The 18969-nt window shown below is 31.1% G+C and overlaps 1 pseudogene; it reads left to right on the forward strand.

The window, feature by feature from the left end:
• The first annotated feature begins 15736 nt into the window (after positions 1-15736).
• On the forward strand, positions 15737-18098 carry LOC130957372 (uncharacterized; annotated as a pseudogene).
• The last annotated feature ends 871 nt before the right edge of the window (positions 18099-18969 follow it).

Here is an 18969-nt window from a genome sequence, read left to right on the forward strand (position 1 = left end):
AAATATAAGAGAAGTAAACAAAACTACAAAAGTGCAAGATGAACCCATAAGAACTAGAATGCTAAAAAAACAAACGTTGCTTGTTTTTCTTGAGTCCTCCGTTAACGAGTTCTGAATCAGAAGGCCGAACACGGGAAACCCTATAAAGAATAAGGATTTAATTTTCAAGTAGAGGGATCCAAGTGGGAAGTAGAAGAACAAGGAGAGAATGGGGGGTTTGGAGGACGGAGGAACACAGAATTTGAGAAAGGGTGGCTTCAAAAAAGAGAGCGATAGAAGGGCAACGCTGAGATTATAAAATCTTTCTTTTCCATATGTTTTTTCTCAGATTTTTATTGATTTACTACAGGAGTGACGTTATAAGCATAGTTTTCAGAACCAAACCGGCAATCAATCCAGTCATATGACCGGGTTACTGGGTTACTGGTTCAACCGGTGAATCACTGATTCACCCGGTTGACCCGGTCATAATTTAAAAAATATAAAATTATATAAATGAAATTAAAATTACGTATTAAAACTTAAAATGCAAGTCTTTACAAACATAATAATAATAATAATCAAATATTAATTTTTAGACATAACTAATGCAAAAAGAGATAATAAACTAGTTTCTAGTACAAAATACTTTCTCCATTAAATAAACAAGAGCAAGCAAAAGATAACACAATCATTAAATCAAGTCCAAGTGATCTTAAAATCGACATCTATATCTTCATAGGATAAATTTGGAACTTGATCAACATTTTCCTCATTTTGATTTGCATCTATATCTCCCATAAGAATCACTGCATTATGCAGAACATCAGAAACAGAGAAAGAAGAGTTTGAATAGAGAGGTACAAGAAGCTAGTGAATTGAATTAACTTCATCTTATTTTTCCATCAATGAATCAATTTTACACACCTCTTAGAGGGATGCAAGAGCTTCATTTATAACAGAGTTGGAAAAGAGAGAAAGATCAGAGATCAGAATAACAAATCCTAACTAACTGTACCAAACTGATTTTGTTATTGACCAACTCTCTTATCTCTTATCTCTTATCCCTTAAGATACAGCAACAAAAGATTTAGCATTTTTTTAAGCAACACAACAACAAGGTTCAGTAACAAATTCAACTCAACTCAGTTATCCAGCAACAAATTCTACTTCCAGCAACAACCACATTTATGATATGTTTAGCATCAAATTCAACTTACAGCTGACAACAAATTCTACCTCCAGAGTTCTAGAAACAAATTCAGCTATGTGAACTATGATAACTTTCAGGCAGCAACAAAAATTTAAACTATGATAACTTTCAGGCAGCAACAAAAAAAAAAACAAGAAAATTGAAACAGAAAGAACAGGGGGAACTCACCAACAAATTCAAGGTTCATGATAATCAGTAACAAATTTCAGCAACACATTCCATTTTCAGCAACAAATTATTTTGGCAACAAAATCAAAGAGCAGTGATGCAGCAACAAAATTGAAACAGAAAGCACAGGGAGACTCACCAAATCGGGTTGCACGAAGGAAGTTGACGGCGAAGGAGAAGCTGATGGCGAGGGAGAAGCTGACGGCAAGGTTCGAAGCAAGAAGACGATAACGAAGACCAGCCCACCGGGATCTGTTGCCTCTGATAGCGGCAACGAAGAGCGCAGGGAAGGGAGAGATCGAGACCAGGTACGAGACAGAGACCTTGAGAAGCAAGAAGACGATGACCACCACCACCACTCGAGGGACCAGATGCGGTTCCGTCTGCTTCTGCCGCCGGCGAAGCGAGCGCGGGGCACGGGACCGCGACGACGACCGAGGTGAGGGGGCGAGGTGAGAAACTGAGAGAGCGATGAGGTGAGGCCGTGAGAGACTGAGTGTGACGACTGTCGAGGTGAAGGGAGAGACGAGAGAATGACGAGGTGAGGGGGAGTGCCAACTGCCGAGCTAGAGACGGAGAGAGCACCGAGACTGGCTGGGTTAGGGAGGTTTCCACTCAGACTCTCAGAGTCAAGAGTCTCAGATTTGGCATTTGGGCATTAGGGATTCATCGAAAGGGAAAGGGAAAGGGAAGGGGGGAGGGGGCGTCTGAAACGACGCCGTTTCAGGTATTTGGAAAGAAAAAAAACCGATTCGGACCGGATTAAATTAACCCCGGATTTTATGCAAACCCGGCAGGTCAAACCGAAATCGACCATATCCGTTGCCCAATTGGTTATAAGTGAATACATCACAAAATAATTAATATGGTAATGTAGATTATTTTAAGTTTTTTAACATAGTTTTGTTAAAACCATTGCGAGTTAACAAATGAAGTAAGCACAGGGATAAGGTTTACTTACATTCGTTTAGAAAATATCAAATATCAATTAGAAAGAATCATGTTGCTTAGCATATTTTATATGGGGCATCTAGTGTACAGATGCACTTGTAAAAACTTTTATCTTTTATGGTTTTGAAAGCGTGTCACTAAAAGTGTTATTTAAAGAAAAAGTGTTACCCTTAATCGTTAACTTGGCTATGATACCAATTTTTTAATATCTTTTTCAGAATTTCCATTAACTCTTTTCAAAATTTTTTTCAGAATTTCCATTAACTCTTTTCATATGAGTTTATAATTTGTATAGATTTAGTTGGTGATACTTTATAGTTTATAATTTCATAATCAAAAGTATTAACCATTTTTACTACTTCTGATTTCATTTTTATAGTTTTTTTCAATCTTGTTTTAGTTTATAATATTTTTTTTTGCATGGATCATTGTAAATAAAATCTTTTATCTGTTTGTCTTTTTCTTTAATATAATTTTTTAAATCCTCAAAAACTTCTTTTATTTTTACATTTTCTGTTGTTTCTAAATATCTTTTTAATTTTTCAACTTCATTCTCCATTTTTTCTTTTAACAACTTTAATTCTTTTAAGTCATAATATGGTTTTTCAGGCATTTATAAATTTTTTAAGTTTAGCTCCAACTTGTTTATATTTGTTCTTATTTCTATCCTTTTTATTATAAGGTCATTAATTTCGAACTGAAGATTATTTAATTCCCTCTTATACTCCTTTATTTTACTTTTTAATTTTTTCGCCCTTTTTCTTTTTATTTTGTTTTCTGGTCTTTCAATCTTTGTATACTTCATTATTTATCTTAGTATTTCTGCAAATTCTATCATCGATTCATCACTATTTTCTAGAAATTCTATTAATTTTTCTAACTCTTCAACTTCTCTTTTCAATTTGTCATAGATTATTTTTAGAGCTTTAAATGCTCCTTGATTTATTTCAGAAAACTGTAAATAATTCAACCGATTTTCTCTTTCGAAGAGCTCTTGTTTCTTGTCTTGATAGGTTACATATATTTTTTCTTTATTTATTGTCATAACTTAGTGTTTAGGGTTTCATTTAATTTTTCGACCTTTTTTGTTAATTCTTTTATTTCAGAATTTTCTTCTTTAGACTTTAACTTAGATAAACTTAAAGGGCTATTAATTTTGGATTCTCTTATTTGAAAATTCGATGAAACTAATTTTCCTGATGGTTCTTTTAGTAAAAGAACTGGGTTTTCAATAGCTTTATATTTTGGTATTTCTGTCTTTACAATTTTCTGAAATAATTCATCAACATAAATTCTTTCTCTGTTTTTAAATATTATACTATGATGGCTATTTGTTAAAGCATAATTTATTGCATATGTAATTGAAAATGGTTCATCATCTTGTTCCATTAGGTTCTTTCTGTGAAATTTATAAGCCAAACTTATAGATCTTCCAAGATTTTCAGTTGACAAAGGTATAGCATATCCAAGATGGGCATTGAATTTAACATTTACGTTTGCCAAGTTTCCATGAACAATTCCAATTATTTGATCTATTGGGTCATCAGTAATTCTTTTGTCACAGATTGCTAAGCTTATTGGTGAATTAATTCCTTTCATATATGTAGATTTGATTAAGACTTGTATAGTACTAATATGAATCCATCCAATTTTAGATCTTTTTTGCTGATCCTTAATTTTCTCAATCTGTTTACTCAATTCTTCATCATTTATCAAGGCTATTTCAAGTTCTCCATTGGCAGATTTTATCTTTATAGGGGCTTCAAGTTGAATTTTTCCATAGTATATATATTTTTTCTATTAAAAACTTCTTTTAAAAGATTTTGTTTATTAAAATTTTCATTTGATTTGAGATTTAATTCTGTTTTTAGAACAGCCTGTTTTTCATTATCTAATAATGCAGATAATCTATAATAGTCAGATTCTTACGTTAATTCTAAACTTTCTAAATAATTCATAACTAAGAGATTAGGATAAAGGCGTACCTTTCTGGAGAAAAACTTCTTTTATTTAGAATATTTTACATAAGATGTTTTTTATCTCCAGAGGGGAGATTGTAGATACTAACTCCAGAGGGGAGTTTAGAATTGGTTTTTCCTAAGGGAATTCTTCTTCAAACTATAGAATCGCCTCGGCAGCTTCCTCCTTGCTCTCCTAGCATATGAGTACTCTTAGCCTCCTGCTTTCTATGGTTTGATGCCTTTTACAATTGCCTAAGCAACCTATTTATAATGGTTGGGTCTGATGGACAATTCCCATCATTACCCTTCTTATGACGTCATTGCTTACGTCATTGTTTATTATCTTGCACCAGCTACATTGTTGGTGCTCTATGACCTAAGCGCTTACGTCACTATGCAATAATGTTGAGAGATGCTTCAGATGTGCTGTCCTCCTCTTTCATCATGTGACCTTCAGATGCATTGTCTTCTTCCTTTATCATGTGGGTTGATTCCGTTTTATTATTGCTTTCTTCAGATAACTCTGAAACACATAGCTGGCACTTGTGGTCTTCTCTGTCTTTTATCAGATAGCAGAGATTCCTCTTTATCCCTTCGGGGAGCTTTTCTAAGAGTCCAGATAAGTTGTAGAATGCTGATTCAAATTCCACTAAGAGTCTCATCTCTCTTTCTTCAATTTTATTCCTTTTACTGGACACAAGCAAAGTATTTCTGCTTTTATAATTGATTCTTGTGTGAGATTCCCTTGTTATCTTTTGAGTTCTTTCGAAGACCCTTGCTAGTGTGCTGGCTAGTCTTCCTTCATGACTGTAGATTGTTAAATCTTGAACTTGATCAATTGGTTGAAAATTTCCTGGGAAGACGGACATGAAGATTACTTGATGTGCTGGAACCAAGCATTCTTCTTCTTCATTAAAAATAGGTTGACTATTCGTAAATTTTAGGGATATATCCCTTGGATTTACGTTGTCAATCATATTTTTAAATCTCTTTACTGCATCAATGAATCCTGCAAGAAACTCACTAATAATTTTCAGATCATTAAAAATTAAAATTGTATCAATTAATCCATACTGGAAAAACTGATAGGTGTCAGATGGGGAAGCATCTGGAAATATAACCAGCTTTGTTAGCTGTTCTTTGGCAATAGGATAATATCCCAAGATTGCCCTTTTTTCTTCAGTCCAATTCAGGACTATGTTAAGGGTTTCTCTGAGATTTGATCTACAGACCCTTTTCTTTTCCTTGATTTCAGCCCTTGTAGGAATGTTTCTTATTATTCCTGTTCTCTGGGTTTGAGTTGGAGCTTTATCTGCTCTTTTTAGGGTTTGCTCTGGATGAAGAGCTTCATATTCTCTGAAAGATTCCTTTGCTTCTTCTAGTGTTAAAAACCCTCCTTTATGAATTATCCTTGATTGATGTGTAAATGGTGCTGCTTTTTCCCATGCATCATATACTCCTTTCATGGGACCATTATAAATTACATAATATTTTTTATCTTGGGTGGATTTTTTGATAATTTCAGCAATTGTTTTATTTTCTGGAATTTTTTCTTCACCTGATTTGTCCACCACGCTTAGCTGGCTGAACTCTGATGGTTTTGGTTGTTGTGTTGATTTTATTGCTTCGATGGCCTTCTTGAGGGATTGGATCTGTATCCTTATTTGCTTACAATGCTTGCATTTTTCGAGTTCTTGTTCGTATTTTTGAATTTCTTGATCTAATGCGTTGTAGACGAACTCCATTCTCTTGTTAATGTATCTGCAATAACATTTTTGTCACCCTTAATATATTCAATTTTTATTGGATATTGTAACAAAAATAATTGCCATCTTACCAATCGTCCATGATTATAATCAACTTTTAAATTATATCGTATAAAACCTGTTAGGTAACTTGAATCTGTCCTTAATGTAAATTCTTTGGGTAGTAAATCGATTTTCCATTTCTTAAGAGATTTAATTGCTGCCAGAGTTTCCTTTTCATGAGTGGTATATCTCTGTTCTGTTGGAGTAAAAGTTCCTGAAATATACCTGCAAAGTAATTCCTTTGGGGGATATTTAGAATCTAGTGATTCTTTTTCTTGTTCTAAGCTTTTTATAGCTTTCTTAGCTTTTAGACATCCTGACCAGGTTATGTCTGAGGCATCTGTTTCTACTATTAAGTAGTCATTTTCTTCTGGAATATAAAGTTCTGAAAGTTTTTCACATAATTCTTTAATTCTTTGAATTTGCATACTATCTTTTTCATCCCATTTCCATTATTTTGTAGTACTTATTTTTGGAAATAAGCTTTTAGTGTATTCTGTTATATTCTTTATAAATCCTTGATCAGAAATATAATTTATACACCCTAAAAATCTTTGTAATTGTTTTCTATCTTCTATTTTATTCGGAAATAAATTTACTTTTTCTAGAACATTTGGTTGTAGTTTTAGCTTTCCTTCAGTGGATAGAATTAATCCAAGAAACTCTATTTCTTGTTTTGCTATTCTTGCTTTCTTTTTGCTAAGAACTAATCCTTTTTCTTTACATCTTTCTAAAACTATTAATAATTTTTGAAGATGATCTTCTTTATCCTGTTTTGTAAAAATTAGTATATCATCAATGTACACTAAAACAAATTTATTTAACTCCTTTAGATTTTCTTCCATAAATCTTTGATAAATACCTGGGGCTTGTTTTAATCCGAATGGTAATACATTCCATTCATAGAGCAACACACTTGTTGATTCTTTTGTTGGGCAAGTAAAAGCAGTTAATTTCTTTGCTTCTTCGTCTAAACGAAGTTGCCAATATCCTGATTTTGCATCAAGAGATGAAAACCAAGTTGCTCCTTTGATTTTTTCTAAAATAGAATCTTTTCTTAAAAGTTTATAAGCATCACCAATAGTTGCTTCATTCATTTTCTTATAGTTTATTACCATTCTTCGTTTTCCCCTTTTAATTTCATTATTGTTTTCAACGTAAAAAGCTGGAGCCGCATGAGGACTTTTACTTAATCTTATAATTCCTTTTTCCAAAAGATCTTTACATTCTAGTGAGAACTCTTCTCTATCTCTTGCGGAATAAAGAATTTTATTTGGAACATTTATCTCTTTTGTGGGATCTTTTAATTTAATGCTTACTAATTCGTTATTTGTATTTTTAATATCTAAAGGATTTTCAGCACAAATTTCATTCAAAAGTTCTTCTATCTTTATTTCAAGATTATTTTTTGGAATATTTATCTGAAAGTATAGATTTAAATAACATGTTTCTAATATAGAAAATATTTTAAATTTTAAGATCTTATCTATAGTAGTAGTTGGTATTTTTATACGTTTTGATTTTTGATTTATTGAAGAATCGTGTGGAGCTTTTAAAACTATATATGTTAATTCTTGAATGAATGGATGATATAGTTTTAAAAAGTTATTTCCTATGATAAAATCCATTCCAGAATCTAACATATATATAGATGGAACAATGAATCTATAATTTTGAATAAAAATTTCAACAATCTCTGCTTTTTGGTCAATTTTATGTATTGATTTGTCAGCTATTCTAACTCTTAATGGTTTCTTTAATTTTTTCCAATCAAGTTTTATATTTGAACTAGCAAAGCATTGTGTTGCTCCAGAGTCTATGAAAGCATTTATAAATTTTTCTGTTATTTTTATAGTAATAAATGTAGCATTATTACTCAGTCTCTGAGTCTGTTTCTGAGACATATTCAAAAATATAGTCTAAGTTATCATCAGATTCTTCTAGTGGTTCCATGAGACAAGATTTAGCAATTTCTATTTGTTTAGTAAGATCCTTTTTATCCTTCTTTTTTGGGCATTCATTTGCGTAGTGTCCTTCTTCTTGGCAATACCAACATTTACAATTTTCTTTTTTATTCGGGCAATAGTTATTTCTTTGTCTTTTGTTTTTATTGTTATTTTCTTTCCTAAAATATCTCTTTTTCTCCAGTTTGGATAGTATTTTCTTCTTCTAAATTGATATTTTCTTTTTCTTTGAAAATTTTTATTAAGACCATATTTTTGAGGTATTTCTTCATTATCCTGACAGCAAATTCTAATTATATTTGCAAATCTTTTTTGAGTTGCTTCTTGCATACAACGTTCTTTTATTTCCTCTCTTATTGCAGAGGTTGCTCCACCAAAATTATTTTCAATTGTTCCTCTATTTATTTCTCTTATAAATCTTCCCATTATAAATTCATTAGCAGGATATGGAAGTTTTGTTATATACATACTGAGATAATGATTTTTATCTTCTTCTTTTAATTTGTAATAATGTATTCTATATTCACATATATAAGACTCCACATTACATAAATCATATATCTGAATATTAGCTAAATAGTTTTTTGCTTCTTGATATTCTTTATTATAGACTTCTTGTCTATGATCTATAATATTTTTTCCAAAAAATTCTTTATATAGAATCATCATTATATATAATATCTTATCATAAGCTGTTGTTTTTGTTTCTAATTCTTCTATTATTTGGTTTTCTATTGATGTCATATAATCTCTTATAGTTCCTTTAGTATGAAATCCTATGTAATTCCAAATGTCTCTTCCAGACAATTCACTAAGTTTTGGATTAGTAAAGGCTTCTAATAAGAAGGAATTTAACCAATTTTCGAAAATTTCTTTTTCGTTCTTTTTGCAGTCTAAATCGAGCATTCTTTCTCCTTCCATTTCCTGGATTTTAGGAACGTATTTTGATGGTATTTTTGTATATTTTGAATCTTTATTTATAAATCCTTTTTTAAAAGCATAATTATCAAAACCTGTTTCCCATTTAAATTGAGATTGATTATCCTTAGATGTTCCAGCTTCATTTTTTACTTGTATTGGAATTGCTGGTTCTTCGTCACTTGAATAGTCTAGAATGTGTTCTTCATTTTCTATATTTTCATCATTTACTAATTCTTCTTCTATTTGAAAACCATGTTCCATAATATTATTTTCTTAAGCCATTTTTAATTGTTTAAAAAGCATTGTAACTTCTTCTAATTTTTCTTCAATATTCAATGGTGGTTTTACTTTTAACTCTGTTATGTTAATTATATTTTGAAAATTTTCTTCTTTAGGATTCTCTTTTTCCTTATTTCTTTGAAATTTTATAGATACTAATATTTCTTCAAGCATATCTACTATAGAATTTAATTGTGGGTTAAAAGTATGATGAAGATGTGGGGAATCATTTCCATGGTAGCATTTTTTAGAAATTCCATGTGAAAAATAAGTTTTTTCAGGTTTTTGAAGTCCCTCAATAAAACTTATAGTAAAATAAAGATTTTGAGAAAAATTATTTTGTATTGATTTTAAGAATTCAGTGTCATTACAATTAACATTGGTTAAAATCATTAATTTTTGATCTATTAGTTTTGATAATTTAATTATTTCTTCTCTTAAATCTTCTAATTTACTTTTTTTCATTAGGTGACGCTTTTCTTTGTGAAGGGTTACGGTTTTAAGTTAAAAGTGTGGTTTTAGAATATGTGGTTTAGATTTTGCCACATAAGCACATCTTTAAAACAACATCTTTACCATATATTTCACCATTTTATATTAGGTAAACAATAACCTTAAAAGGCACTTATTTATTAATTATTATTATACCATATATGCATGTGTTTTAATTTTTTAATATTTTTTCCTTATAATTTAAGATGTTAAACTATCACTTTGTTTCCAGAAAGTTATTTGTACAGTTCTGAATTATTAATTTATTATAGTCGAAAAAGTTTCTAATTTTGTAAGGTGTCAAACGTCAATTAGCATGAGGATTGGATTCCCATTACTTCACGACTCACGTGCTCCAGTTCATTTAGGTGAGTGATCATGTGAGTAAAAATCTAATACATGATGTCAACATTTATTTATCACAATTTTTTATTTAATTTTAATATACAATGACGGTAAAATAATATTACACAAACAACTAATTGTATAGCTCATTTTTAGATTCATTAATTAAAAATTTATATAAACATATAAATTTAATTAGATGAATATGTAAAATTTTTTATTAAAATTAAATTTTTTTATAATATTTTTTAAATATGTGAATATAAACAAAAGATTTTATTATTAAAATAAAAATATAATAATGTAATTTTGTAAAGTATAAAATAAAACTAAAATTTGGTTATTTTAATATTGAATTATCTTACCGTAACGTTAAAATAACACGCACTTACACATGCACATACCTGCCGACATCCACCGCCACGTCTTTATCCACGTCCCTGCATCTTACCATAACATTAAAATAACAAGCACATACATACACACACCCATCAACACTCACTGCACTGTCCCTTGCCTTCGCCCGACATCTTATTCTTCTCATCCCACTGCTCTTACCTTTGCCTTCGTCCCTGCATCTTATTCTTACCAAAACATTAAAATAATACGCACACCCACTGACACTCAACTCCTGTCTTCGCCCGTGCATCTTACCATAACATTAAAATAACATGCATATTACCATAAAATTAAAATAACACGTATGTACACACACACCCACCAATACCTACCCCACTGCCCTTGCTCTCATCCCTGCATCTTATAATAACATTAAAATAACACGCATGTACACACGCACACCCACCACCACCCACCGCCATGGCCTCACCCTCGTCTCTGCATCTTACCATAACATTAAAACAACAAGCACATATACACGCACATCCACCAATACTAACTCACCCACTGTTCTTGTCCTTACTCTCGCCCTGACATCTTACTCTTACCAAAACATTAAAAGAACACGCACACACACCGACACTCATTCTTTGTCCTCGCCCCTCCATCTTACCATAACATTAAAATAATACGCACGCACTTATCATAACATTAAAATGACACGCATGTACACATACTCACCAACACCTACCTTACTGTTCTTGTTCTCTCCCCGCATCTTATCATAATATTAAAATAACACACACGTACGTACATAGTACACACACACCCACCACGCCCCGCCCCCGCCCCTACGTGCGCACACGCATATACATAGATTGACTTTTTATGTGTACATAGTTTTTTGTTCTTTTAATTAGTTACTAAGTATATGTAACAGATAATTGAATAAATAAAACATAACATCGTACGCAATAAGCCAACATGAATTTACTAAAATGAGAAAAAAAATAATGAAACACATTTACCTTAGTGTAAAATATAGATACCCACTCTTTTTACTTTTATTTTTAATATAAATTTACGAGAAAGGTTAAATAATCAATATTTTTCTTTATCTTTTTTTTACAATTAAATTAATATTAGACAACTCTCTATTTTTTCACTAAAAATATTAGTTTCCTAACATTTTTTAATTTAAATATCATGAATTAAAATAAGTGATTGTACATATTTTTAGTTACAAATTAAATGTGATTAAGAAACATAGAATTTCTCAATGAAGTGACGTTAAGCATAATAAAATGGGAGCTATTCAAATAAAGATGGCGAAAATATTTTTTTTATAAAGATGCTTTGTATAAAAGTGTGATTTATTTATTCGTCCACATTTTAAATAAAAACAATATTTTTATGACACATCAAAATTTAACCCTTCAATTCATCATCTAAGGGTCAAAAAGAAAAATTTTCACATAAAGACAATTATAAAATCTTCATTAGAGTATTCACCTAATAAAATAATAGCTGTCAAACACAATAAAGCAAAATAGCAAATAACAACTAGTGTCATTATCAATTTCCAAACATCATTCTAAGTCAATGTCAAAAAGGAAGAAGACAGAAGCCAAATAGATATTCTTAATTGTTTCTTGACAGTGTCAGGAATAGTAGTATGCATCTTTGTACCTGAAACTAGGCATATATAGGCAGGCTAAAAACTGCGTCAATTCAAGTATGAATTACCAATTTACGGTCATCAACTAATACACTACTGTATGGTGAATGGTCTCTATTGACCAACCTACTTCTATTTAACCAAATCATGTTGCCACTATTTACATCCTCTCATTGACTATTCCCTATGAGGCATTAGATCCTCCACAATCGCAACAGAATCGATCATCAGCTGAAAATTCAATGCCATGAAGAACCAGTACGTTAGCCCATAAAAAAATACTACCTTGCAATTTTACACAAGTTCATTTAGCAATAGGTTAAGACTCAAGAATAAAAGAAATAACATTGTTAATTTTCCAATACTGCTCCCTTTTTATAGCACAATGTGAAAATGGCTCAATGAAATCTTAAAGTACCAGCTATTTTCATAGCTCCGTGACAAGTTTAAGCTATTTACATAGCTACTTGATTCCTAAAGCTCTCTAGAATGTCCTCACAATAAATAATAAATAAACTGAATAGGAAGCAAAGAAAGTTAACATTCCATAGCACATAGCCGCATACACCCAAAACATTAACGACATCAAAGTAAACATAGATACATATACCTTCCAATCCTTAAAATCCAATCAGAACACAAAGTGACTGAAAGCAACATCCCCAGCATGAATTCATTTGCACGAGGGACATTTCTGGTGCTGCATAGATAAATGATAATAAATTCAGTGAGAGCGAGAGAGAGTGAGAATGTTAATACGAGTATATTCAAAGTAACTCACACACTACTAGTTGTGATCCAGCCTCGTTGACTTTTATTTCAGCCCGCCCATCTTTGACTAAAAATAATAAAGCTTATAAATTCTCCACTGTTTGAGCAAAGGAGTTCCTATTCAAAATAAAATTCTCAAACTTAACAACGCTATTTTTCCTTAAGATGTTAAACATCGTTAACATATTTTTATCTGTATCAGCTTTCACTTCTCTTGGACCTCTGCCAAGCTGCAAAAAAAAAAAAAAAAAAAACAACAACAACAATGTGAAGGAAAAGGAAATTGTATCATAACTACATAATAAGCTTAGCATTCTGAGTAGTACACAATATTCTTAACTTCAATATTTTGACATTCTACTTATAGATAAATGGGTGATAAACTGATAGAAAGCAACTTACTAGAAATTAAGACATGAAAAGTCGAAAATCTATCAAAGAATTTTTATCAAGTCAAAACCTCTTGCTAACACGAATTTTTCTACCTTTGTCAATCGAAAACTTCATACATATTAAACCAGTTTATTATCTCTTCTGGCCGGGCCAATTCATTGGGCCTCACATGCTTCCTACTTCTACGATTAACAGCCTTCCTCTGCATTGCTTTAGCAGAGATAGGACCATTCCTGAAGGAAAAAATATTGGAAAAACATATAGGTGAGTATAGAACAAAGTCTTCTATGAATATCAAAATTACAGAACAAAGTCTTCTAAATGCATTGAAGTTACATTGTACAGCAGCCGGAACTCGCTTTAAAAACATGTGATACTAATAGTCCAACATCATTCTAGGCTATTGGGTTTCTGGTGCAACCTTCTGTGCTAGTACTTGATCCACCCTGTCCTCCAAATTCTTCAAGAATGTGCGATACAAATTCTGAATGAGTGACTCCACCGTTAGCATGACCCTTCACAGACATTACCAAGGATTTCGTTATGTCCAACAGAGCTTTTGCATCAGCCACTTGTTCCTCTTGGTTTTGTAACTGGAATTAGATAGAACAACCAATCAGAATTGAAAAATTCATTTTAGTAGAAAAAACTATTAAACATCACACACAATGTCAATTAGTTACTCCTTGCAAAACCAAAACCGCTAAAAAATATTATATCCTTTAAATTTCATGCAGGAATAGTATACTATGCTGAGACAATAAAGTTGCAAGGATGCACAACAAAATTTGAGCATACAAATGGCAAATGAAAAACTTTCAGTATAAATTCTGTTACATATGTGCAAAATTTTTTAAAAGAACATCGTAATTATTATAATTGATTTAATAATTTTTCTATAGTTTGTTTAATTTCCGGCCTTAACATTCAGTCAACTAGTACAAGTGTTGATTACTATTGATTTCTTAAATGTTCAACAAGGCGGCCAAACCAAACCTTATAATATAAATGCATCACAAGAATGTGTCGCTAATAACAGAAAAAATGAGCTTAGATACCTAGTTGATGCAACCTCTCCATTTCGCCAAATATCAACTCAAACTTCTTGGAATCAGCCCTTGCGATTTCGTCCCTTTCATCTAAAAAAAACGTAAGCAAACAGATAAAAGTAAGCATGGAAACAAGTAACATCAACAACACTATTTTTCTTTTTCTAGATTTGAACTTGTAAGGATGCTATAACTTCAATTTACAAGCATTTGGTTTCTGTTTTGAAAAATGATATATAGAAAATGAAACAATAGTAAAATAGAGCTGAAGGTTGCAGAGATTGAGAAAAGAAAGGTAGAGTTCACCGTTAATCATGTTGTTGAAGGCAAGGTAGCGAGAACGAAGACCTCGACGGGTTCGATAATCAGTGTCATCGTGAGCTGGAGGAGCTAACGACGGAGCTTGGTGTTGATTGCGGTGCTGTGGCGATCGGAGCGATTCAATTGGTGCTTGACCATGATGAGAGAGTAACATACAGTTGTTGGTTGTGACAAATGATGCGACAGAGAGAGTAACTAAGACAAGGAGGTAACAAAGGTATAAACATTTGAAAGACTGCAAGGTTTTAACGCTGAGAGACACGCGAAATAGCATTCACACACCAGCTTGCGCGACACGCCACTATTAATTTGTTGGAAAATATTACATAAAAAGCATTAAAAAAATATAAGTAATTTGAAATTTCAACCATTCAATAGCAGTTAATTTAACAAGATGGAATTGACTTAAGTCTCAAAATAATTTTTAAATTTTTATACAAATTTTAAATGAGTTCGTAAATTTTTAATTACTTCAATTCAGATCGAATTTCATTCGATGATTCACGGTAATTCTTTTTATATTTTCTACTAATGACATGTCAATATGACATATTAATCAATAACATGTGTTAAAATAAAAATTTAGGAATCAAATAAAGGTAATTGAAAATTCAAACACTAAATTAAAATTTGAATAAAAATTTATAACTACTTTAAAGCTTAACTCATTTAGATGTTTAAAAAATAAGTACAAAAATGATGAAGAAATATAAATTACATGTTAGTTAAATATATGTTTGTTAGATATTCAAATTTTTTTTATTTGTTATTTGTAACATATGAACTCTAAAATGAATATATTTAAAAAACAATAAATATCAGTTTAAGTTTTAAATACTTGATTTTTACTTGAAATATTAATAAAAAAGGACAAACTTTATCTATATTTCTATATATATGATATATAATAAAGATATGAAAAATAGTTGATATCCATATATGAATTTGAATTTGTCTATAAATTTTAATTTGATGCTTTTTTATCTATTTTCTAATTCAACAAGTGTGATTAAAAATAAAACAATAAACTTATAATTAATATAACATAATATTAGAATTAATTTAAAACATATATATATATATATATATTTTAATTTCTTTAGAATGCACATAGGTCAGGTGAAACCAGATTCATCTTGACTCGGACCCGGTCTTAAATGATGACCAGGTCTATTTTTGAGACTCGTACCCAATCCTAGACCCGATAAAATAACACCAAACTAGCCCTTAAAATGTTTGGATTCGGGCAAGATCTTCGGGTCACGCTGGGCCATGTACACCCCTATAATTTACATAGAATTGTTATCCGACCCAAATGTATCAATTCTCATTTGTTACATTTGGATATTTTTAAATCTCATTTTATTTAAATATGTGATTATCTTAAAAAATATATGGTCCAAAATTTTTTCACAGTTCTAAAAAGTTTGGTTATAAAAATTTTAAATTATCCAAGACCAAATTATAAATTTTTATTAAATGAGTAATTTAAATTGGTCTTCAATAAATTTTAAATCAAAGGCAGATTAATTTTTTTATTGTTTTCAGTAAAAAAAATTAATATGTATATAGAGTAAATAAATTTTAAATAAATTTTATTACAAAATAGTTTAAATAAAAAATTATCATAAGATAAGTTAATTTTCTACAATTTTATTAGAACCAAAATATCAAATGTAAAATTTTTCTTGAGAATGATTTATAATTTTCTGTAATTTGATTAAAAAGGTTAGAGACAATACTTTAAGTAAAATAAAAAATTAATCATATCAATTTAAATGGAAGATAAATATAAAAAAATTATTAATGATTTGATATTTTTCATAAATAAATGAAAATTGCAGCACCTCCTACGAATTATATCATGTGTTGATATCTTCTTTAAGTAAAATCTCTTTCGGCAAGTCCTCAATATCCAAACCCAAGCTCTAACCTCTATTCTCTACTTCCAAGACACTGATTTGAGTATCAGGATCCGATTTTAAGAGCAAACCCACCTGTAAAAACCAGTTCTTTCTTCCCATAAATTCTTTTTTTGTAGGTTCCTTTCACCCCATAACCCCACTACTATGCAAATTCCACCAAAACCTTCAATTGAAGCACCAACATGTTTATCTCTGTGGCAGTGCTTTCAAAATTTCATCAAATTTTTGAAAATCAAAACCCATTAAGCCTATTTCAACTTTGCTGCAAGCCACTGAGTCAGACACACAATCCCTGCTGGTTCTACATCCGTTGTTTACATTGAAGAAGTTGTTGAAAAGGACTGGTCTATACTTGATTCTGTTCAGTCAAATTCTAATGTAGAATTCAAGAGAAGCATTGAACATATTGTATCTGTTGGGAATGTTGCAGAGGGTTCAAGGGTCTTAGTCTCAACTGGGTTTGAAGAGTTTGTGAATACATTGCTGGGTTTGTGCAAGTGTCTTTTTGTGGTGCACGATTCACTTCTGATATTGGCTCTTATTAAAGAGAAATATGATAAGGTTAAGTGTTGGCAAGGAAAGATTGTGTATGTTCCAGAGAAATGGGCTCCTCTTGATGTTGTTTTTCTCTATTTTCTTCCTGCTTTGCCCACTTGATGAGATTTTGGGGTCTTTGGCTAAGAAATATTCACCTGGTAAGTTTTTCTCTTGTGGTTGAAGTTTGTTCTTTTCCTTGTTACTTTGCATTTGCAAATTGTGTGTTTGAAAATGGACTTGATTTTTATGCACCATGTTTTACACATATTTCTTAAAAATCATTCAAAAGAATCCATTTATCTGGATGACCAAAAGTTTGATAATGCCAAAATTGGTTAAAAGAATGATGATATTGTGGATATAGTTTGGTTATTAATGATGTATTATGAGATAAAACTTAAAACGTTTTGCAATTTTAATTGTAACATCTACACTTCTTCACGCATCTTGTCTTTCATCAAGCTTTGAATAATGTTTTGCCCCGTTAAATGAAATTGCTCTGGAGAGAATGCTATTTGCATTCCAAGATTTCTACACCTATTACCAAAGTCTGGCTCTTAATTTGCTTGAACTGAAAATTGAATAAGAGGATAGATTAAAAATGTCAAATTTCTAATACTCCTTAGGTACTACTTTGGTATAGAAGCTAAAATTTTCAAATGTATTAGAACAGTGCACCAAATATAGTAGCAAACTTGATAGATTTTCTTATTGCACATATATTTTAGCTCAATTGTTGTTCCCTCTTTTGAAACTTAGGTCAGAGCTCTGGATACTTCTTATTCTTTCTGTAATTTTGGATCTAACCTGTAGGTGGACGGGTGATTATCAGTCATCCACAAGGGAGACTAGTGTTAGAACAGCAACGAAAGCAGTATTCGAAAGTTGTAGTTTTAGACCTACCTGATAGGACAAGTTTACAAATTGTTGCAGATGCTCATTCTTTTGATTTGGCTAAATTTGTAGATGAACCTGGCTTTTATTTGGCTGTTCTAATTTCCTAGGAGCTTAAAAACTAGAGTAGAGATTCATAGTAGTAGACAATTTAGTTGGACTTTCTTTTTTATGGTTTTTGGCTTTATGATTGTTACCTTTGAATTTTTGGATGAAAAGTAAAACTATAAATCAATTCAATGTTGCTGGTACAAGAGGCTTCTCTTTCTTTTCTAAAATACATTGTCCATAATTTTGAAATTGTATACTTAATATATTTGTCCTTGTAAGTAACTTTGGTTTAGCACTTGCCCGCTGCTGCATATTAAGTTCTTAGTTCTATATACTATTATGAAACTATAACTCCCAATCAGAGTATTTGCCCCTTATACACTGGCTTACTAAATTGAAGATTGAAACTAAGTAAATGAGGATCACAAAGAGGCAGAGCAAAATATGACCTACAACTAAGGTGGAAGTCATTTATTAATGCATGAAATGCATGAGGAGTTGGTAAAGGTCATGCAGTGTGTACTCGCCACATATTTGATTTGAGTAATGCTAGCCTCGTTCTGATGAATTCTTTGCGGAATCCAGGTAAATGAGCCTGTGGAACACCAAATCCACAATAATCAGGTACCAGTGTTGTGATACACCACTATTTTATGATATGTTTTGTATTGAATTGAATGGATTTTGTCAACTATTCTCACACTTATTCATGTAAATTGCATGTTTTTAAGTTTTCTTCCTAATTTTGTGCTATGATTGAAAACTTGCTTCCTAGCTAGGCCTTAAAATTGTTAATTTTTAATTCTCCTTTATTACCATTCGATGCTGTGATGTGTCTTTTAAGTGTTTTCAGGTTTATAAGGCATGAATGACTTAAAGGATGAAGATGAAGCATGTTAAAGTGGAAGAAACACAAGAAATTAAAGACTT

The sequence above is a fragment of the Arachis stenosperma genome, chromosome 10 (assembly GCF_014773155.1).
Source record: "Arachis stenosperma cultivar V10309 chromosome 10, arast.V10309.gnm1.PFL2, whole genome shotgun sequence".
NCBI lineage: Eukaryota > Viridiplantae > Streptophyta > Magnoliopsida > Fabales > Fabaceae > Arachis > Arachis stenosperma.